The sequence below is a fragment of the Lutra lutra genome, chromosome 2, assembly GCF_902655055.1.
Source record: "Lutra lutra chromosome 2, mLutLut1.2, whole genome shotgun sequence".
In the NCBI taxonomy this organism is placed as follows: domain Eukaryota; kingdom Metazoa; phylum Chordata; class Mammalia; order Carnivora; family Mustelidae; genus Lutra; species Lutra lutra.
In genome coordinates this window covers 187,921,065-187,945,279 of record NC_062279.1, presented here as the reverse complement: position 1 = coordinate 187,945,279, position 24,215 = coordinate 187,921,065, and the positions used below count along the sequence as shown (strand labels likewise).

The window sequence follows — 24,215 nt, the reverse complement described above, 5'->3', positions numbered from 1 at the left end:
TATTAAAAGAAATTATGGATTGGATAGCAATAAATAGGTGTTAGGGACTTGAGGACATGAGTGGGAGAGGGAAATTTCCATTTATTTGCTTTTTATGCCTCAAAATATGAGTAAAATAACAATTATTGATGGGCTTTTTAAATGTTTTTCTATATTCTTAACATGTATATAATGGACAGGTTTGCTTTGTAATCCAAAAAAGAAAGAAATGTTTAAAAGTTGGCAAGGATTCTTTATAGCCCATAAACATAAATATGCAAAAAAAAAATTATTTTCTATAACTCACCTCACATACTCCAAGGCCCCTTTTCACTGGCCATGTGGAAATTTTAACCCCTGGTGCTAGGAGAATAGGGGAGCTGGCAAGGGGTTCACCCAGATTGGACCTACACTTATTTCTTATAGCATAGACGTGATCTCCCTCCATTAAGCCAGGGTTGAGCTGTGAAGATGGAATCAAGACTCCAGGGATAGGGAAGGGAACGGAAAAGACGAAGCTGGGAATTGCATGTGATGGGGACAAGGAAAAGAAGAGGAAAAGACACCATTAAGAGCAGACTCTCAGACTCCCATGTAAAGCATATTGCCTTAATGCAATCCCTTTTTAGATAACCACGAACAAAGAAATTTCTGAAAATATTAGAAAGGATCTATTCAATTTTTTCTCTAAGTCATATTTCTCTCCATTTGGGGATCTCATCAGAAAAAAATCCAAGAATTCCTGCTTTCTATGGATCCCTCCCATTTCTCTCAATTCCCCTAAGGTCTACTTGTCTCATTTTCATCTCACGGATATTTTGCAATATCCGTGAAACCATGAATGGCAATCAAGGCTCTGTCCTTGTCAGGTAGGAAAAGAACCCTACGTTCACCAAAGGAGAAAGCTTAGATCTTCTACATCTTTCAGAGATGAACAAGATAAATCTTTATCCTGCTATTATTGACAGCCTCTTAAAGCTCAAGTTGGATATATGTTATGCAAAGTCACTGTTTCTTTACTGTGGTTAACAAAGAAGAAGGGGGAGAAAAATCCCATCCTGCCACATACAGGCAGAAAGGAAATGAAAGATTAAAAAAAAGTTGCCTACTTTGTATCCAATGTTTTATGAAACAGGTGATTAACATATTAGCATGTTCTCAAGGAGCTCACAGTCTAGTGGACAAGATAGATACAAATATCTACCTAAAATATAATGAGTGCTTTCTAAAAAGAATTTTTAAATTGCACTGGGGTCACAGATTGGATGCATTTACTTCTGCCTGAAGGTATCTGAAAAGACTTCATAGAGAAATGACATTTCAACCACATCTTCAAGCACGATTTGGAGATGGAGTGAAGACAGTGGGATGGCGAACCATATATGCAAAGCATAAAAGGATGAAACCACATGATATATTTATAGACTCTCAGGTAGAACAGTGTAAGAGTCTAGACTTCAGGGGAGATCAGGGAGAGAGGTGAGAATATCAAAAGACAGGCTATGACCATATTTAATATAAACTGATCCCTATAAAATTCCTATACAATTCTCAAGTCTCATAAAATAGTCTCCCATAAAAGGCTCGCCTTATCTATAGTTGGGACATCTAGAGCTAAGTCATGAATTGAAATTGGAATTATGTCCCAAAGTCACAGAACAAAGAAATAATTATGAACATATGCATAAATTACTGACCTACCTCCTGGCCTATTGAAGAACACACTACGTCATTACATATTTTCCCCATAAAATCCTATGGGCCTACACTGAACTGAGGAATGTCTTCCCACCCCTTTCTCCAAAACCTCTCAAGCCAAATGGATAAATTTAAATTCAACATCCATATCCTTATTAGAGAAGGCAGAAATGGGGTCTTTCATTTTTATTTTTCCCCTCAAATTGCGAATGAGGAAGTGGAAGAAAATGCTCCTGCAGTAGATATTGATGCCTCCTCTTCCTTTATGTTCAGTTTCTAACAATTTAGTCAAAACCCAATAGCTGGAGAGGAAGGACTGGAAGAGCCAAGTATCCAGTTATATGAATGTTTATGCTAGTTCAATATCTGGTATTCTCTTTTTCTGAAATAATGGAATGTTTGTGAAAAAAATCAATAAACTTTTGTGAAGGGAGAAAGCTAAACACATTAGAGAGTTAGGTACTAATTGGAGGGAGCAAATTGATGTTGATGCAAGGTTTCAAAAAACAGGGTGTTCTTTTATAGGATCCAACTATCACAGGTTTTTCATGTGCATTTGTGTTTGCATGCTATAAATACATATTTTTTTAAGATTTTATTTATTTATTTAAGAGAGACAGACAGAGATAGTGACAGAGATAGTGAGAGATAGCACTAGCCCGAAGAGAGGGAGAAACAGGCTCCCTGCAGGGTTCCATCCCAAGACCCTGGGATCATGACCTAAGCAGAAGGCAGATGCTTAACTGGCTGAACCACCCAGGTGCCCCAAGCCCAGATGTTTTAAATTTATGGTTAAAGAAAAAATTTTTCCAGGCACCTGGGTGGCTCAGTCTGTTAAAAGGCTGCCTTCGGCTCAGGTCATGATCCCAGGGCCCTTAGATCAAGCCCCACATCAGGCTCCCAGGGAGCCTGCTTCTCCCTCTCCCTCTGCCTGCTGCTTCCCCTGATTGTGCTCTCTATCTCTCCCTACCACTGTCAAATAAATAAATAAATCTTAAAAAAAAAATTCCTTACTTTGGATATGTGGATTTTTTTCACGAATTTATTACTTTACTGCTATGTCTTTATCTCTGTTTGAGACTCTCTCAGGGGAACTAGGGAATAAACCCTGGGGAACTATGAAGGAAGCTACAACTTGTTGCTTAAGTAACACAACCTTCCTTATACTTCCACAACTGACTTAATCTTAGACCAATGTCATTTTCAGCTGATTACTGTTCTAAGTAGAATTATTTTACCCAGGTTTGGGAGTGTTCACATTTTCTTGAAAAATAAATGTGGATACATGAAAATTGAAATTTTTTCTATCAAGGAAACCAAGAAATTTTTAGGAAAAGGTAAAAAGAATATTATATATTATTAAAAACTAAGAAAATACTTTAATGGCTCTTGACCTAAGTGGTAGCTTCTAACCTCTCTTATTATAAGCAAAGAGTTGGAAAACAATTTTTTGAGAGTAGTATCAACAATCTTAAAAATAAGAAAGCCTTGGGGCACCTGGGTGGCTTAGTGGGTTAAGCCTCTGCCTTCGGCTCAGGTCATGATACCAGGGTCCTGGGATCAAGCCCTGTATCGGGCTCTCTGCTCCGCAGGGAGCCTGCTTCCCCCTCTCTCTATCTGCCTGCCTCTCTGCCTACTTGTGATCTCTCTCTCTCTCTCTCTCTCTAATAAATAAAATCTTAAAAAAAATAAGACCTTACCCACCACAAAAATTTCTGAACCCAGAAATGGCCTCCTTAATGTAACCAGCTCAGCTGAGTATGTTTCCATTTTATCTATGAATGTGCCTCAGATGGGTAAACAAAATCCTGAACATAAAGGATTTCTGGGTTTCTCTTTTTTCTTGGTAACTTGTTTTTGTATGACATACCTCTTTGAACGTCCAAATGCAAAATAACAATTGTAACCATAGAAGAAACTGGTCAGCTAACATCCATTTCTCTGATATAGGACAGGCACAACAAACTGTCTAGCCAGCTCTAGAGAGTAGCTGACAACTGCCACCAATTTTTAAATAATTTTAAAACAGGCCAGACACTGCTATCCTTACAGGACAAAGCAATAACTCAGAAAGCATAGGAGTGATGTAAAATAAAATCTTTGAAATACAGAAACCAGTGGATTTAACTGTGAGTGATCCCTGTACAACTGGGCAGTTCTGAAGCCTCATAAAATGGTCCATCATAAAAAGCTTGCCTGATTCTAAAGTAGAAGTCTAATGATAAGAAGTGGCCTGGAGGGGCGCCTGGGTGGCTCAGTGGGTTAAGCCTCTGCCTTCGGCTCGGGTCAAGATCTCAGGGTCCTGGGATTGAGCCCCGCCTTGGGCTCTCTGCTCAAGCAGGGAACCTACTTCCACCTCTCTCTCTGCCTGCCTCTCTGCCTTCTTGTGATCTCTGTCTGTCAAATAGATATATAAAATCTTAAAAAAAAAAAAAAAAAGAAGAAGAAGAAGAATTCGGACATACTTACACCAAAAAAAGTATTTGTTGTTTATCTGAAATTCAAATTTAACTAGGCATCCTGTGTTTTTACTTCCTAAATCTGGCAATTCTATCAGCTCTCTGCTTCTCGCTAATTGCTTGTTAGACTTGAGTAATTTTCATACATCTCCCAACTTCTTCTGAAAATTAAGAGAAATGTGTCCATCTCAGAGGATGAACACATTTCCCAGAGAGAAGCATAAAAGTACCTAGTACATTAAGTTTGCCTTCCTCCACTCCTCCATGCTATTTCATATTCTTCTCTTCTCCCTCACCTACTCCTCCCCACCAGCTCTGAGGACCACCTACTTTCTCCCCCACTTGCCTGTAATAGATCTGGGACTCCCAACCCAGCTCCCCACCCACCCACCTACCCATGAATTTGTGAGTTTGAGGCTTGGTTTCAGGAAATGTTTCACATCACAGGTTGTCTCCAAAGCGGCTGGGATACCTCAGTAATTCATTTTGCTACTGAATGCTAAGTAGGCACATTATGAGATACTTATGGTAAAGAACCTAACTCAGAGTAAGGGATCAGGGAAGGACTTCTGAAAGATGTAATATCTGAATTTAGAAATGAGGGATGAGTGAGAGTTGGCCAAGAAGGGAGGAGAGGCACAGGTACCTGTCTTCAAGGCAAAGATAACAGCATATACAAAGACTCAGTGGTACCACAACTCCCATGGAATTGACAGATGAACTGAGAGAAAAGTGCTGAGAGAAAGGGGACTAAAAAGCTTCTGCACAGCAAAGGAAACAATCAACAAAACTAAAAGGCAACCAACGGAATGGGAGAAGATATTTGCAAATGACTCTACAGACAGAGGGCTGGTAGACTATAAAAAACTTCTCAAACTCGGGCGCCTGAGTGGCTCAGTGGGTTAAGCCACTGCCTTCAGCTCAGGTCATGATATCAGGGTCCTGGGATCGAGTCCCGCATCGGGCTCTCTGCTCAGCAGGGAGCCTGCTTCCCTTCCTCTCTCTCTGCCTGCCTCTCTGCCTACTTGTGATCTCTGTCAAATAGATAAGTAAAATCTTAAAAAAAAAAAAAAAAAACTTCTCAAACTCAACACCCAAAAAACAAATAATCCAGTCAAGAAATGGGCAGAAGACATGAACAGACACTTCTCTAAAGAAGACACAAAAATGACTAAGAGACACATGAAAACATGCTCAACATCACTCAGCATTGGGGAAATACAAATCAAAACCACAATGAGATACCAGTCAGAATGGCAAAAATTAACAAAGCAGGCAACAAATGTTGATGAGGATGTGAAGAAAGGGGAACCCTCTTCCACTGTTGGTGGGAATGCAAGCTGATATAGACACTCTGGAAAATAGTACGGAGGTTCCTCTGAACGTTAAAAATAGAGCTATCTTAAAACCCAGCAATTGCACTACTGGGTATTTACCCCAAAGACACAGATATAGTGAAAAGAAGGGGTGCCTGCACTCCAATGTTCAGAGCAGCAATGTCCACAATAGCCAAACTGTGGAAGGAGCCAAGATGTCCTTCAACAGATGAATGGACAAGAATGATGTGGTTCATATATACAATGGAATATTATTCAGCCATCAGAAAGGGTTAATATCTACCTTTTACATTGACATGAATGGAACTGGAGGATATTACGCTAAATGAAATAAGTCAGTCAGAGAAACACAATTATATGGTTTCACTCACATGTGGAACATAAGGAATAGTGCAGAGGACAATAGGGGAAGGGAGGGAAAATTAAATGTGAAGAAATCAGAAAGGGAGACAAACCATATGAGACTCTTAACTACAGGAAACAAACTGAAGGTTGCAGAAAGGGAGGTGGGTGGGGGGATGGGGTAACTGAGTGATGGGAATTAAAGAGGACGCGTGATATGATGAGCACTGGGTGTTATATTCAACTAATGAATCACTGAACATTATATCAAAACTAATGATGTACCATACCTTGGCTAACTGAATTTAAAATTTTTAAATAGGGGAGGGGCTAGATCATCCAAAGGCCTATGCACCATGGTGGGTAACTGGATTTTTACCCCAAGAACAGTAGTATAACATGGGCTAGATGGTCATAGATAAGCGAAAGGGTGATATAGTTCACAAATCAGAACAATCCTTCTGACTACATGGTAGAAGAAAAACTGGAAGGAAAATAAGACTGAAAACAGACAGACCAGTTTTGGAGACTGTTAGAATAACGAGTCTAAAGATGACAGTTATAATATGTAGATTACATTTCCTTACTTACTTAATAAAAGGAAGGATAAAAAGATTAAGCCCCATGTAGGGCTCTCTGCTCAGCAGGAGTGGGAGACCTGCTTTTCCCTCTCCTTCTGCCCTTCCCCACCCCCTGCTTGTGTGCTTTCTGTCAAATAAATAAATAAAATCTCTAAAAAAAAAAAAAAATTAAGAGTGGGTGCCTGAAATGAGGTCAAGCAGAAAAGAACATCAAGAACATCTTGGACAGTTCATAACCCTGCCTCTACATATCATTAGTATATTCTACTTGCTTGTAAAAGAAAACCTAATCCAAAATGGTTGAAGAAAAGGGGGAACTTTATGTCTAAAAATTCCAGGGGACTTATGTCCACACAAAAACTTACACACAAATGTTTATAGCTGCTTTATTCATAACTGCCAAAACTTGGAAAACAACCAAGCTATCCTTCAGTAAATGAATGGATAAATAAACTGTGGTACATCCAAACAGTGGAATATTATTCAGTGCTAAAAAAAAGTGTGCTATCAAGCCACAAAAAGACATGGAGGAAAAGACTTAAATATATAATACTAAGTGAAAGAAGCTAATCTTTAAAAGCTACACACTGTATGATTCCAACTATCTGGCATTCTGGAAAAGGCAAAACTATGGTAAGGGTAAAAAGATTACTGCTTACCAAGGATTAGGGATAAGGGAGGGATAAATAGGGGAACCAAAGGATTTTTAGGGCAGTGAAACTATTCCGTAGAATACTGTAATGTGGATACATGTCATTATACAATTATCAAAATCTATAGAATGCATAACAACACAAAGCGTGAACCTTAATGTAAACTATGGATTTTGGGTAACAATGATGTGTCCACGTGAGTTCATCCATCACAACGAATGTATCACTCTGGGTACAGGAAAGATGACAACAGAAGAGGTTGAAGGAAGGCATTGGGGGAAGAGGTATATGGGAACTCTCTGTACTTTAAAAACAAACAAAACCTCCAAGAGTAGAACTGGCTTTGGGAGTATCTGGATACACAGCTTCAGCCAATATCTAAGGATTAGGTTTTTCTCGCTCTCCGTTATCTGGTTCTGGGCCTCTGTGCTGACTCCATCCTTTCAGACCCCACTTCTATCTTGTTGGCTGCAGCAGCCCCAGATCCTATAGGCATCCTTAAACCCCAAGACCAGTGAAAGTGAAGATTTACTTCTGGGCCAGGGGTCCCAGGCAGGAGGAAATCACATCATACTGAACGAATGGGTCTAGGTCTGGAACACATGTTGGAAATGGAGTCCGTTCCACTGGGACCTCACGGGCTGAAACAAAATCTGAGTCCTGTGACCAGAAAAGGCTGGGCAAGCAAAAATAATAAAGGTCCACTACAGCCTGTTCATCTTCAACTTTGAAATCCAAAGTACAGCTGAAGAGAAAGGGTCAGAGAGAACACTGTGATAGAAGAGAACCCAAATACGTAGTCAGCTTATATCATGTATGACAGGGGATGGGTTATAATCAAAATCTTTAACAACCAGTATGGTACAGGGACTGACAACTCAGTACAGATGCCAACTGCTATGTTGATCAGTGAGAACTGGTGCATATGAGCCCTGCGGGGGGAAGCTGTGCAGTCTGTCAGGCTGGAGTTAATGGATCTGGTCCTCAGGAGTTTCCAAACCAAACCAAATGAAATACCTGAAAGGCCTGAAGAAGAAAAGAAGAAAGCAAAAGAGGGAAGGACAGAGATCACCTTACGTGACAAATCATTTTTTAAATAATGCAAACTCAAGATTAGTATTTTTCACATTTATTCCCACCATCCGTGGGTAAGCAGCTCATTTCCCTTGTCCTTTCCTTTATTTTCCTTTCAAACCTGGAAGTCATATAGGCCAGATACCTTTAGTTAAACAAGAAATCTAATATTAGAATTGACAAGGGATGATGATACTTTACAGAATTTCAGCTTCCTATGGAAATATTCATGGGGAGCACAGAGCACATTTTCTGTAATTTTTTACAGAATCAAATGATCCCCTAAGTTGATTACTCCACATACCACCCCTGCTGAATGCATATATATGAAATTATGCCAAAATTGAATTGTCTTAAATATAGTCCTATTTCAAAAGCAGCCCAAACACAGATCCCTTTTGATAAAAAGCAAAATTTAACTTTGTAAAGCAAATTGGAATCCTATGTTTTGGTCACCTAATTTACAAAAGGATCAGAGAACAATAACCCTATATGGTGAGGGTTTCCCAAACATGCCTAACACAGTGCTGATAAAGAGAAAGGATACCAAAAGAAATTTTAAAAACGCATTTCTTGATGTTAAGGCACTCACAATTTTACTAGGGACTCAACTCCTTTACACAAATGGAACACTGAAAGAAGAAAATAGAAACATATGAGAGCAATATAGGTGCTAAGTGGTACAATACATCCTGGAAGGGCCAGAGAGACCCAGGAGGAAAAAGATTTCTGTTCATGAAATGCTTGAGCAACCTCGATGAGAGCGTGTGATGAACACAGAGCCAGCAGTATCTACTCACAGAGGCGGTGGAATCGAAATTACCTCCCCGCCCCCGGGACTGTAGGCTCTAATCTCGGGCCTGCCACCACCACACTCTTCCACCTTTAGCAAATTACCTTGCCTCTCACTGCCTTCCCTGCAAAATGGGAGCTGTGATCGAGCCCTATCCTTCAGGGCTGTTAAAGAATAAATAATAAAGAAGTGGTAGACTCATAAGCGATGAGGACCTAATAAATCGTGACTAGTTAGTGTCCAGCCCCAAATGGAAAGCTACATGGAGCATATGGCATCTGTTTGTAGATAGTTACATATTATCGATTTGGTTGAATTTGTCAGAGAGGTGAAAGGGTCCACTTACACAGTCTGTTATCAATTACTATGAAGAGTATTTGCAATACTGAAATGCAAATAATTTCTCTGATTAAGTGCAGACATCTGCCCCATTGTAATATAAGAGCATCATTGTCATTAGCAAAACCATGTTTTTCTTACATTGAAATGGAAGAATAAAGTGTCACAATTAAATATTTTGACCAACATAGTCATTAAAGGGATATTTATGCTACAGGGGTGGTTTCTAAATCAATTTTGCATGCTTTCATCTTACCATGCAACTCACATCACAGGAGGGTAGGTGTTTTTTATACAAAAATTTACTCCTTTTTTTTAACTTCTTTTTAGAGAAAATATGGTTTTTTGGAAGCTATGTTCCTAACTGTTTTGATGTTAAGGCTTTTCTTAATCTTTGCTGCTGTTGTTGTTAAATATATACAAAAGAATGTTTATAATGTACATAAGATTGTTGGCTATTCATAACTTCTCTTGAGTGAAGAGTTTAAGTTTTTTACCTACTTTTCTATTGAGTTGTCTTTCTCTTACTGATTTTATACAGGTTTCTATATATATTCTGGACACTTATCCTGTGACAGTTACATGTACTGAAAATATATTTTCTTCTCTTTATCATATTCTTAAAACCCAAAAGGCCACTGAGTTCCAATCTTTCCTTCCCCTATCATCTTAACTGTGAGCCAAGATACCATGAGGCAGAGAGACAGGATCTGACTAAGATGGGCAGCCTGCCCTCCAAGAACAGATTCCTCTCAGGGTCTTTCTCATCTATATCCCTGGACAATGAAGGAAACTGAGAATTCCTTAAAGATGAGGAGCCCTCAGTGAGAAGAATAAGCATTTTGGAGATGCAAACACCGTAATTTTAGGGGCCCACAGAATGACGCACCCCAGACGATGCCTTCAGGAACTACAGAGCTAAATGTTGGACAGGGTATTGCTAGGGCCCACATCATAGGTATGTGATCTGTGTAGCTACACAAGGCCACACACTCAGAAATTCCCCAAGCTTGGTTTAGTTTTCTGTTGTTGCCATCGTGAAATCCCTACCAATTTTTGGAAAAGAAGCCTTCATTTTCATATTGCCCTGGGCCCCACATATTCTGTAGTCAGCTGTGTTCATGGTGGCTCAGAGCCAGGGGCTGTATATCACCAGGATAACAGAAAATGAACACAAGGAAGCACCAGGAGAGCTCTGAGAGAGTTAGGATGCTTCTGTACACCACCAGATTAGACATAAATATATATTTCTAAAGACCTTATGATATCTAGGAGGAGTATTTTATTAGCAAACTGTAAAAATGACTCCCACTCTTACCAAGAATATGTATATTCTACAGTTATTCCTGTTTTATCATTGATAGAAAGTATTTACTGATAACTGTGAAAGCAGCTTTGCTAAATTTTGTATTGACCCAAGACTTCCTCATATTTGAGGAAATGCTTTTCATTCTCAATAACTCATTGGGTATGGAACAAAGACAGGCAACAATGTATGGTGATACAGAATACGGACTCCATAAATAATTACCTGAGGTCTTATCCTCTTTCTGTGACTTACTAGTTATGGGACCTTGGGTGAGTCACTCAAACCTTCCATGCCTAAGTTTTTTTCTTCTGAAGAATGAAGCACATCTAACCATTCTATCTTGCCTCCAAGACTCAGGTTTTCTGGCCACTCAGGAGAAGGTCCCTGTACCCTCTGACTGGAATACTTCTTTCCGATTCTGCTTCCCAATCCCACCTTTCTCCCTTTACCCATGAAACACATCCAGCTTTTTGTAACTTTAATAAATTATAACATTACTTCATATAAGGAGACTATGTACTAGGGAGTAATTGTATACTATACACTAGTATATAGGCTATATACTAGCGGTCAGCCCTTGAGCCAGACCACAGAAGTTTGAATTTTGGTGCCATTAATTACTAGCCACTATCCACACAATCTGGGCCTCAATTTCCTCAACTGTAAAATGGGGATAATAACAATACCTCTTTCACATGGTTGTTGTGAGGACAAATGTGTGGAACGGTAAGTGATACTCAGCCATTTATTATTATTTTATAGTCTTTGTGTAATAAGAAGACAAGATGTACTAAAATTTGGCTTTCCTGGACTACTTTAAAAGCCTCTTAACTGATCTTTCAACCAGCACTTTTGGTCCACTTCAACACATCCTTCACATAGCCACCAGTGGATTGTAAGTAAAATGTAAATTTGAATATTTAAATTCTCTAAATGAAACATTTCAAGCGTTGTCATCACTTAGGATAAGTGGTGAACTCCTCAGCACTGCATAAAATGCCTTCGATGACCTGGCCTCATCTATCTCTACAGCTAGTCTCTCCCAACTTCTAGCCTGGATCTTGACCTATAGCATCAAACCACCTATAGATCTTAAATATCTTAAAATACACCAAGAGATCTGTCACTGCTCTACCTTTATCCACCCTTTTTTCCTCTGCTGGAACTCTTCCTGCCCTGGAACTGGATTAATTTCAACTCCACCATTACACCTCGGTTCATGTAGTGCCTGCTACATAAAACCTTTTCTTATTCTCACAACCTTGTGTCTCCCTTATCCTCCTGTGCATCTCTTTATTGTAGCATAATGTAATTTTTAAGTGTTCAAACTTTAAAGATAGACTGCCTAGTTTTGAAACTTAGCTCAGCCACTTATTTGTAGTGTGACCCTAGGCAAACTTCTTAAACCATTGTGCTTCAGTTTCCTTACCTATGAAATAGGGATAATAAAAGTGCGTACCTCATGGGGCTATTGAAAGGAGTAAATTAATTAAGGGCTACCATATTAAGGGCATGGAGGAATGTATACACTCAGTAACTACTAATGCTATATTATATTTAATTTTCTGTTCATATGTGTCTGGTGGCCTGGAAGTGAGCTCCTCATACTACAATTATTTCTTATTCTTTTTTTTTTTTTAATTTCTAATACTTAGCAAAATGTCTAGCATCATGTTTATAAGTTTTTCTCTCCTTTCTTGATATACAATTAAGGTATTTCCCATAACCCTCTTGCATCTGGCCACTGCCAGCCTGGAACATGTAAGCATGTGACCGAGTTCCAATCAACAGAATGTGAATGCATATAGTATACGGCATTACCAAACCTGGCCATAACACATCCCAAGCAATCTTTCAAAGGTTCTCTATCCATGTGGCTGAAGCAAAGAACTGCTATATTGCTGAATATGGCAGTAATAAGATGGAGAAGATCAAATCCCTGAGTCCCCCCTATAAGGTGAGCAGTCTCAGCAGCAACATTCAGACTGGAGTTTAGGGGACCAAGAAATAAATCACTGTGCTAGGTTAGTGAGATTCTTGTGACAACAGTATTACTCATCCACACTAATATAGTTGATGTTCAATTAAATTGTATTGAAATGAATGAATAAATGAATCCCTCAAAAATTAACTAAGTAATGTTTAAATACAGATGATGGAACCCATGAGCAGGAAAGGTGAAACTAACAACAGAACAAGATGGATTTAAGAGCTAAAGCAGCTTAGACAGAAGACAAAGGATAGGAAAATGCAAACTGTGTGAAGCGTCCCCACGACTTCTGGCCCTGCTGCAATTGGAAAAAGAATTCACTTTTTCTGTTAATGCTCTCCCTCTGCCCTTCTTTTGCCAAATAGCTTTTAAAAAATTTCAGGGGCACCTAGGTGGCACAGTGAGTTAAGCATCCAACTCTGATTTTGGCTCAGGTCTCTCTCTCAGGGTCTTGAGATCAAGCCCTGCATGATTCATACTGTGGAGTCTTCATACTGTGCATGGAGTTGGGCTGAGTTTCTCTCTCCCTCTCCCTCTGCCCCACCATGCCCCACACTCACATGTGTATGCTCTCTCTCGCTCTCTCTGTCTTACATATAATTAAATCTTTAAAAATAATATTCATAAGCAGAGAAGACCCTGAGATAAAGATTTTGCTTCTGCTGGACAACTTTCTGACCCCTGGGATGAGGCAATATAGCACTGGAGATTCCAGGGTGAAATGATTAAGGTTCTTTAATAAGTATATATAGGCAACTTCTCAAGGGGGAAAAATGTAGCCCTGGAGTTTAAGCTCTTCTATTTTCAGATGCTACTGAAGATCAGATAACTCCTGAAGGACTATCAGTTAACATCAAGTAATCATATTAATTTACCTATTTGCTATGAGGCATCAGAAATCTAAAAAAAGAAGAAGAAGAAGAAAAATAATTCTCCAAAAGGGAGAAGGGAAAAGGATTCTATATAGAGTCTGAGAGAGTTGTTAAATGTAACAGTCTGTAAAGAGATGAAATTTGCATTTGTCTAGGACATTAAGGACAAAGAGAAAAGGGGGTAATTAGAATAATATGGAAGGGGCCCTTGAGGGGCATTCATTCAATCTTAGCTTCAAAACATTAAACCTGACTTGCCTTTTTTATGCTTTCCTAACCTTTGTATTGGGCTCCTCTCCTTTTGCATTTCCTCAGGTTGTATACAAAGTGGAGATTATTCTGAAGGAAGTCCAATTGTGCTCTCTTCATGCTGATCAAAGCTATAAGAACAATGTTGGAACTAGACTGATAGGAAGGTTAGGTCTGAAAAGAAGAAATAAGACAATGAAAATAAGTTTTTATGTCTTCACCATTTTGTCTTGAGATATTTCAGTGAGGGATGGCTACAGAATCAGTTTTAGTGATAATTCAACTCATCTCAAAAAACACCAGAATTTTATCATGTGAACAAGCATTTTGCTAAATGCTAAGAACAAAGAGGTAAATGTGGCAAGTTCCTGGACTTCAAATAGTTAATAATGCAGCAAAAAAAAAAAAAAAAAGAAAGAAAGAAATGTAAATTAAAATGAAATATAATATAGGTATAATATTAATATGACCTGCAGTTTGCTTGGAAGTACAGAAAGGGGCAGGGATGTCAGACAAAACTTAGAAAGGAGAGGACATTCGAACTGAGACTTGAAGAATTCTTGATGGCCTCAGACAGACCAGATGAGGAAGGGTTATCCTAGATGGAATAGTAAAAACAAAGTCAGAAAGAAAAGAAATGACAAGCTCTATTCAGGAAATATCAATAGTCTGATATATCTAGAATTCGGGATGCATACGGAGAAATGAATAGAGAAAGCTAAAAAAGTTAGGCTTGAGCCAGTTTGTAGAAAGCCATGAATTCATATCAAAAATTCAGATTTTATTCTGAAGGTGACAGAGATCCATTAGGGGTTTTCAAGTAGCAAAATATCTCAGGCATCAACTAAATATGATGATGGATTTTAAAGGTACCAGATAAAACTTTACACCTAAAGGAGCTAGAAAAAGAACAGCACGTAAAGCCTAAATCAGCAGAAGAAATGGAATAATTAAGATTAGAGCAGAAATAAATGATATAGAAATTTTTAAAAAACCATAGAAAAGATCAACAAAACAAGGATCTGGGTCTATGAAAGAATTAATAAAATTGATAAACCCTTAGCCAACTTATCAAAAAGAAATGAGAAAAGACCCAAATCAATAAAATCACAAATGAAAGAATAGAGATTATAACCAACAATGCAGAAATATAAATAATTAATATAAATGATTACAAGAAAATATTATGAATAATTACATGGCAACAAATTGGGCAATCTGGAAGAATGGATAAATTCCTAGAAACACATAAACTACCAAACTGAAGCAGGAAGAAGTAGAATACTTGAACAGACCCATAACCAGCAAAGAAATTGAATCAGTAATCAAAAATAACCCAAAAAACAAGAGGCCAGGATCGGATGGCTTCACACGGGAATTCTAACAAACATTTAAAGAAGTTAATATCTATTCTGTTGAAGCTGTTCCACAATATAGAAATGGAAGGGAAATTTCCAAACTCATTCTATGAGGTCAGAATTCCAAAACCAGACAAAGACCCCACTAAAAGGGAGAAATACCGATCAATATACCTGATGAACATGAAAAGAAGAATTCTCAACAGGATACTAATTGAATCCAATAGTACATTAAAAGGGTTACTTACTATGATCAAGTGGGATTTATTCCTGGGCTACAGGGGTGGTTCGATATCTACAAATCAATGTGATATACCACATTAATAAAAGATAGGGTCACCTGGGTGGCTCAGTCAATTAAGCATCCTACTCTTGGTTTCAGCTCCGGTCATAATATCAAGACCTTGGGATCAAGCCCGATGTTGAGCTCCATGATCAGCACAGAGTCTACTTGGGATTCCTTTCGCCCTCCTCTCCCTCCTCTGCTTCTCTCTATATTGGCATGTACACACTCTGTCTCTCTCAAAATAAATAAAATCTTTAAATATAAATAAAAATAAATAAAGGGAAAGATAAGAACCATATGATCCTCCTAATAGATGCAGGAAAAAGCATTTGGCAAAACATAGCACCCTTTCTTGATAAAAACCCTCAAGAAAATAGGGATAGAGGGAACATCCTTCAACATCATAAAGGCCGTATACAAAACATCCACAGTGAATAACATCCTCAATGGGGAAAAACTGAGAGCTTTTCCCCCAAGGTCAGGAACATGACAGGCAGGAAGGTCCACTCTCACCACTGTTGTTCAATATTGTACTGGAAGTCCTAGCCTCATCAATCAAACAATAAAAAGAAATAAACGACATCCAAATCATCAAGGAAGAAGTCAAATTTTCACTATTTGCAGCTGACATGATACTCTATGTAGAAAACCTGAAAGACTCCACTAAAAACTTGCTAGAACTCCTCCATGAACTAGGCAAAGTTGCTGAATATAAAATCAATGAAGAGAAATCTCTTTGATTTCTCATTGATAAAATCAATGAGATTGATAAAATCAATAAAATCTCTTGATCAATCAATGATCAATAATGAAGCAGCAGAAAGAGAAATCAAGAGATCAATCATTTTTATAATTGTACCTAAAATCATAAGATATCTAGGAACAAACCTAACCAAAGAAGTAAAAGATTTGTATGCTGAAACTATAGAACACTTATGAAAGAAATGAGAAGACACAAAGAAATGGAAAAATATTCCATGCTCATGAATTAGAAGAGCAAATATTATTTAAACATCTATACTATCTGAGCAATCTACACATTTAATGCAATGCCGTTCAAAATAACACCAGCATTTTTCACAGTGTTAGAACAAACAATCCTAAAATTTCTAACAGATCAGAAAACACTCTGAACAACCAAAGTAATGTTGAGAAAGAAAAGCAAAGTAGGAGGCATCACAATCCCAGATTTTAAGCTGTATTACAAAACTATAATCATTGAGACAGTATGGTACTCAGACAAAAAGAGGCACATAGATCAATAGAAAAGAATACAGAATTCAGAGATGGACTTATAACTGTATGGCCAGTTAATCTTTAATAAAGCAAGGAAGAATATCCAATGTGGAAAGGACAGTCTCTTCAACAAATGGTGTTGGGAAAACTGGATAGCAACATGCAAAAGAATGAAACGGGACCCCTTTTTTATACAATACACAAAAATAAATTCAAATGGATGAAAAGACAAACCTATAAGAGAGGAAACCATCAAAATCTTCAGGAGAAAACAGGCAACAACCACTTTGACCTCTACCATAGCAATCTCTTACTAGACATGGGGCAGGGCAAGGGGAGCAAATATGAAGGGGAAAAAACCAAAAATGAACTCCTGGAACTTCATCAAGATAAAGGCTTCTGCACAGCGAAAGAAACAATAAAACTAAAAAGTAATCAATGGAATGGGAGAAAATATTTTCAAATGACAAATCAGATAAAGGGCTACTATCTAGAATCTATAAATAACTCATCAAAATCAACACCAAAAAAAAAAAAATAATTCAGTTAAGAAATGGGCAGAAGACATGAACAGACATTTCTCCGAAGAAGACATATATACAAATGGCTAAGAGACACATGAAAAGATGCTCACCTCATTCCTTATCAGGGAAATATAAATCAAAACCACAATCAGATGCCACCTCATACTTGTTAGAATGGCTAAAATTAACAACTCAGGAAACAACAGATATTGGTGAGGATGTAGAGAAAGGGGAAACCTTTTGCATTATTGATGGAAATGCAAACTGGTGTAGCCACTCTGAAAAACAATATGATGGAGTTTCCTCAAAAAGTTAAAATTAGAACTACCCTACAACCCCAAAATTACACTACTAGGTCTTTACCCCAAGGATATAAAAGTGCTGATTTGAAAGGATATATGTACCCCAATGTTTATAGCAGCACTATCCACAATAGGCAAAATATCAAAAGACTCTAAATGTCTATCGACTGACGAATGGATAAAGAAGATAGGGGCGGGGGCTTATGCATGTGTATCTACATATATGATGGAATATTACTCAGCCATCAAAAAGGATGAAATCTTGCCATTTGCAACAATGTGGATAGAACTAGAGTATATTGGGGCACCTGGGTGGCTCAGTGGGTTAAAGCCTCTGCTTTCCGCTCGGGTCATGATCCCAGAGTCCTGGGATCAAGCCCCACGTCAGGCTCTCTGCTCAGCAGGGAGCCTGCTTCCTACTCTCTCTCTCTCTCTCTCTCTCTGCCTACTTGTGATCTCTGTTTATCAAATAAATAAAATCTTTAAGAAAAACTAGAGTATATTATGCTAAGCAAAATAAGGCAGTCAGAGAAAGACAGATACCATTGATTTCATTCATATGGAATTTAAAAAACAAAACAGATGAACATAGAGAAAGGGAAGGAAAAATAAAATAAGATAAACACAGAAAGGGAGGATTGAGGAGTAGATCTGAATTTTGTCTGGTCCCAGGAATTCAGCTGGATAGTTATCAAACCATTCTGAACACCTATGAACTTAATAGGAGATTAAAGAAAAGAATAGCAACAATTCTATGAACAGAAAAGCAACCACTTTCTGGAAGGTAGGATGTGCAGAGAAGTGAATCCAAGGTGATATTTGGGAAGGCAGACCATGTGGTGTAACGAGACTCCAACAGTTGCTATTGGCAAGTGATAGAATGGCGGAGCACAAAATCAGAATTTTCAGATGTCTGCTCCTCTGAGGGTGTCACTCCAGTGGCTAAGCAGGGTGTGGAACACTCGCTGGGATGGAGTGGATTCAGGACCTTGGAGTCACAAAAAGACTGACGGTGTCTGAGTGTGGCAGAGCTCCCAGGTATCAGAGTGGGGAAGCTGCTGCAAAGACTGAGCTGAGGAGTGGATGCTCAGCTCTGGGTTACCATAAAACAGGATCTATGGTGCTCAATTGGGACCCAGCTCTTTCTTAAGAGGAAAATATATAGTAATACAAGCCTTTCTCAGTAAACAAGAAATATAATCTCAAATATATAACCTAACCCTACACCTAGAGGAACTGGAGAAAGAACAGCAAAGAAAGCTTAAATCCAGCAGAAGAGAAATCAGATCAGAACAGAAATCAATGAAATAGAAACCAAAAGAACAGTAGAACAAATCAACAAAACTAGGAGCTGGTTATTTGAAAGAATTAGTAAGATTGATAAACCCCTGGCCAGACTTATCTAAAAGAAAGGAGAAAGAACCCCAATTAATAAAATCATGAATGAAAGTGGAGAGATCACAACCAACACCAAAGAAATACAAACAATTATAAGAACATATTATGAGCAACTCTATGCCAGCAAATTAGATAATCTGGAAGAAATGGCTACATTCCTGGAGACATACAAACTACCAAAACTGAACCAGGAATAAATAGAAAACCTGAACAGACCCATAACCAGCAAGGAAATGGAAGCAGTAATCAGAAATCTCCCAACAAACAAAAGCCCAGGGCCAGATGGCTTCCCAGGGGAATTCTACCAAACATTTAAAGAAGAAATAATACCCATTTCTCCTGAAACTGTTCCAAAAAATAGAAATGGAATCTCAGGAAACAAATTGAGGGTTGCTAGAGTGGAGGGGCATGGGAGGGATGGTGTGTCTGGGTGATGGAAACTGGGGAGGGTATGTGATATGATAAGTGCTATGAATTGTGTTAAGACTGATAAATCACATATGGACATTGGGGAGGGTATGTGCTATGATGAGTGCTGTGAAATGTGTAAACCTGGCGAGTCACAGACCTGTACCCGGGGATAAAAACACATTATATGTTTATTAAAAATTTTTTAAAAAAAGACTGATAAATCACAGATCTGTACCCCTAAAAGAAATAATACATTATATGTTAATTAAATAAATAAATAAAAAAGAAAAAAAAAACAGAGAGGGAGGCAAACCATAGAAAACTCTTAAATATATAGAGAACAAACTAAGGGTCACTAGAGGGAGGTGGATGGGGATGGGCTAAGTGGGTGACAGGTGATGGGTATTAAAGAGGGCACTGTGTTGGGATGAGCACAGATGTTATAAATCAGTAATGAATTAGTAAATTCTGCTCCTGAAACCAATACTATACATTACCTAACTTGAATTTAAATTAAAAATAATAATAATAATAATAAATAAAGTAAAAGGTGCCAGATGGGAGGCAGGAAGCTGGGCTAATGGGTTATTGCCTAGATTAGGGAAGTGGTAATGAGAATGAGGAGGAGGGAAGAAATAGAAAAAATATTTTGTCAGTAAAATTTGAGGGTTTTGGTATCAAGGTAGATATGGGAGGGGAGATTTATAAGCTTAAACAACTAGGTAGATTCTAATACTATACTGTTTTCTTTACTACTCTGCTACTATATTATCATGTAACCTTTAAACACCAGCCATGGGACCCCCATATCAGGTTTCCCTTCTCTCCCTGGTGGGAAGATAATCATATCTGTGGTCTGCCCTTTTCTATAGAAAGGTGAATGGATACCACATTTATACAAAGTCTGGCTGTAACCATTTTCTCATGAGTTTTATGACTAAGGGGTTAAAAAAAAAAAAAAGCCTGGGTGGCTCAGTGGATTAAAGCCTCTGCCTTCGGCTCAGGTCATGATCCCAGGGTCCTGGGATCGAGTCCCGCATCGGGCTCTCTGCTCAGCGGGGAGCCTGCTTCCTCCTCTCTCTCTGCCTGCCTCTCTGCCTACTTGTGTTCTCTGACTGTCAAATAAATAAAAATCTTTAAAAAAAAAAAAAAGCAAAGAAATTCAACAACAAAAGCTTGGTTTTTAAAGCTCTGGGATTCATTTGAACCAACTGTTGCCATGGTTTCAAGAATCTGAAATCAACATTTCAAGGTAATCTGAGGATCTAGATATTGCTGCAGCATTCAGATATCAGGGAACAATCAAACTGCCATACCCATTAGTGACCAAACTCCGTTAAGATGGTGCAAATGCCTCAAATTGGTATTCAGTTTAATCACTGATGCTGTATTACTAATTATAGCATGACACCATGCAAAAGTGGGACTTTTTAAAAGGCTGGCAAATGGCATTATTTTAATAAGTCATTAGGAAATTGCTTTTTGAGGACGCAATGAAAGTACAAGTTTCTCAATTAGGGGAATTATGTGGAAATGATGAGATATTTGAGCATGCCTGATCTGCGGCTAGCAATCCATTTGAAGCAGACCAAGCCATTGAGAGGGCGGGCTAATGAAAAGAAGATGATCTGATTCATTGTATGAGAAAAATGATAATGGAGGTTCTAAACACAGGGCGTTAAAAGACTGCTTGTCTCCCAGCTACACGCACCAAAGTCTTTTTGGCCTTTCACCTTGCATTTAAAGCTAAAATAAAGATGTCAAGTTGAACCTAAACTTTGAGAGAATTAGCTGACTTTCTTTAGAAATATTCATACACAAGAAAAATAGATGATTAGGGGTGCCTGGGTGGGACAGTTAGTTAAGTGTCCAATGCTTGGCTTCAGTTCAGGTCATGATCTCAGGGTTGTGAGATCCAGCCCAGAATGGGGCTCCGTGCTCAGCAGGGAGTCTGGTTGAAATTCCCTCTCTCTGCCCCTCCCTCTGCACACATATGTGCATATTCTCTCTCTGTAAAACAAATAAATCTTAAAAGAAAAAGAAATGATTATTGATTAGTTGGACAACCCAGAAATACTGAAGTTCTGTTTCAAGCTTTATGTAAGCTAGAGAAGAACTGTTTGAGATAGGAAACAAGATGAGACAAGCTGACAAATTTGAAACTAAAAGATCTTGCAGTTCTTTACGTGGCCAGATAGGATATTTTTGTTCTGAAACTCTCATCCACAAAAATACGTAAGTTTGAGAAAGCATTATGTGGACTCTGCAGGTACATATATAGTGTGTTTGTGTGTGTGTGTGTGTGTGTGTGTGTGTGTGTGTGTGCATGAGAGAGACTGAGAGAGAGAAGTGGGGGGGGAGCATGGGGGTTAAAAGAAAGAATATGTTTTCTTTATTTTTCAGTTCAACAAAGAGTCTTCATGTTGTATCTGATTACTAGTTACACCATTTGGAAAGGCTCAGGAATGTTTTCTTTAATCATTTTGAAATTTCCTATGAGAAACTGCCTTTTTGGTAAGGCTCCAATTATCAACCATTCCCAGAAGTGGATTTCTATATTTAATAGGCCAACACATTCCTCTAGTATTAAATTCTTCATCTGGAAATTGGTAGCCTTGCTTGAGTTCCCCAAGGCTCAATGAGCCCATTGTTTGCAATGACTATCACTCTCATCAAATTTGAACATTATTGCTCAACTCTAATGTCCAAACACTTCTTTGAAATCTTTTTTCAAGATCTCTACTTTTGACTTTGTAAAAGAACTTGGGTTTGACAAATACGCTCCCCAGTTTGTCATCTATGAGCAAGATTAACTGAAGTCAAGCAGAAACAATAGTTATTAACAAACTGGGGTATGAAGAGCTAGTCTTAGAATAGACAGACACACATATACACACAGATATACACACAGATACAGCATAATTCTGAAGACTACTTAGGAGGAAAATGTCTGGGGGCGGCATAAATGGCTTCAGGGCCTAAACTTTTACTCCCTGAAACTTCAGGACAAAATTTACATTACCTACGTGAGTTACCAAAGACACAGAGCTTCAACTCTGTTCTATAGGGAATTAAACTATGAAATAAGATTCTTAAAAATAAAAAGACATTAATACTGCTTAGCCATCTTGTTAGATATTTGACATAATTTATCGCCTGAAGACACTGTGCCTTTGGTCTTATATCAGAGCAAAATTCATGGAGTGACTCGGTTGTTCTCAGCATGAAGGAGAACAGACACATTTTTCAAAAGAAGCAATTGACTTGTTAAAGGTTTGACATATCACAAACATTTTGATTTTGTGATCAGACTGGATGGTGATTTACTTATCCCTGACTTTACTGTCAGGTAATTTATAAGTTCACTTCTCAGATAAGAACTGTGGGAAATCTTAGGAGGAATTAATAGGGCAAAGAGGAGGGAAACACATAGCTATAATAAAGCTATGGAAGTGGCTAAAGTGACAAGAAAAACAAATGGAAATCATTTGATTTGTACTGCACCTGTGAGAGAAGAAATTATGGCTCCTTTTTGCATCTGAATCTCGCAGGTCTATTTCGAGAGTTGAGAGATCTGTGTAAAGTACCTTGTTCACTCTTCTAAAACAGCCTTTACTTTAAGAGAATGCAACTGTGAAATTTATAGAAATTCTTTCTGAAGCTAAGAAAAAAGTTCAAATTCCTTTGCTTTTGATTATTTCGCTGAACTCTTCTAGAATCTAGAGATACAATGTGGTGTGGGATTAAGATATGCCAATTCAGGGGCAGGGCAGGCTCATTCAGGGGCACCCAGGCTGCAGAGGGCCTTGCGTCACAGGAGCCTGGCGCCGAACCACCCGGTCCTCCGGTGTAGGGCTGCGCACAGGCCAGAAGCCCTTCTGGGTTTGATGTGTCGGATACCCCAGTCCCTGGCAGTCTCCGAGGCTCACAGAGAGCCTCTGCAGAGCCCCACCATGCACAGGCAGGGTAGCCACTGCCATGGGTGTGGATGTGCCTGATGAGATGAAGAGCCGAATCCCAATGGTGCTCCTGGCCTGTGGCTCCTTCAGTCCCATCACCAACATGCACCTGCGCTTGTTGGAGGCAGCCAGAGACCACCTACATCAAACAGGAATGTACTAGGTAATCGGGGGAATCATCTCTCCTCTCAACAACTACTACAGGAAGAAAGACCTGCCCACCACCAGGTGGTCATGGCCTGGCTGGCCCCACAGACGTCCGACCGGATCCAGGGAGACCCCTGGGAGAGTGAGTGATCAGTTGCAGTGGATGGAGACAGGGAAGGTGCTGAGGCATCATCACAGCAAACTGCTCAGATCTCTGCCCCAGACAGAAGGCCTGGAACATGGCAGGGCTCACTCCACAGCCCCTACAGACGGACCTAAGCTGAAGCCCTTCTACAGGGCAGATGTCCTAAAGACTTTCCAGAACCCAACCTCTGGAAAGATACACACATCCAGGAGATAGTAGAGAAGTTTGGTGTGGCATGTGTGAGCCAGGCAGGTCACAACGCAAAGGAATACCTCTCGGGCTCGCCCGTCCTGCGCAGGTACCCACACAACATTCACCTGGCCAGGGAGCCCGTGCAGAGTGAGCTCAGCTCCGCATACATCAGGCGGGCCTTGAGCCAGGGCATAGCGTGAGGTATCTGCTCCCAGACGCTGTCATCACCTACATCAAGGACCATAACCTCTACACCAGGGACAGTTCATGGAAAGACAGGAGCACCCAGACAAATGAAAGAAAGACAAGCTGCAGAGAACCAGCCACTTCTCCACAGAGTTCCTCCTGAGGAAACAGCAGTTAAGCTTTCTTTTCTTTTTTTTCTTTTTCTTTTCCATTTTTCCCTTGTTTTATTTAGGCAATGATTTATTTCAGAGGGGACTTCCATCCGAGGAAGAGATACTTTCTTTTGGGAGGAGAAGAAAGCACCTACATCTCAAGAATGGACATTTACCAAAGAAGTGAAAATGGCGTGACAGGTCACCAGGACTAGACCACAGCTCTCAGACCCTCTCCCTGCAG

General features: G+C 39.1%; 1 pseudogene; it reads left to right on the top strand.

Moving 5' to 3' along the window:
- The first annotated feature begins 23,089 nt into the window (after positions 1-23,089).
- On the top strand, positions 23,090-23,982 carry LOC125094370 (nicotinamide/nicotinic acid mononucleotide adenylyltransferase 3-like; annotated as a pseudogene).
- Positions 23,983-24,215: the final 233 nt, after the last annotated feature.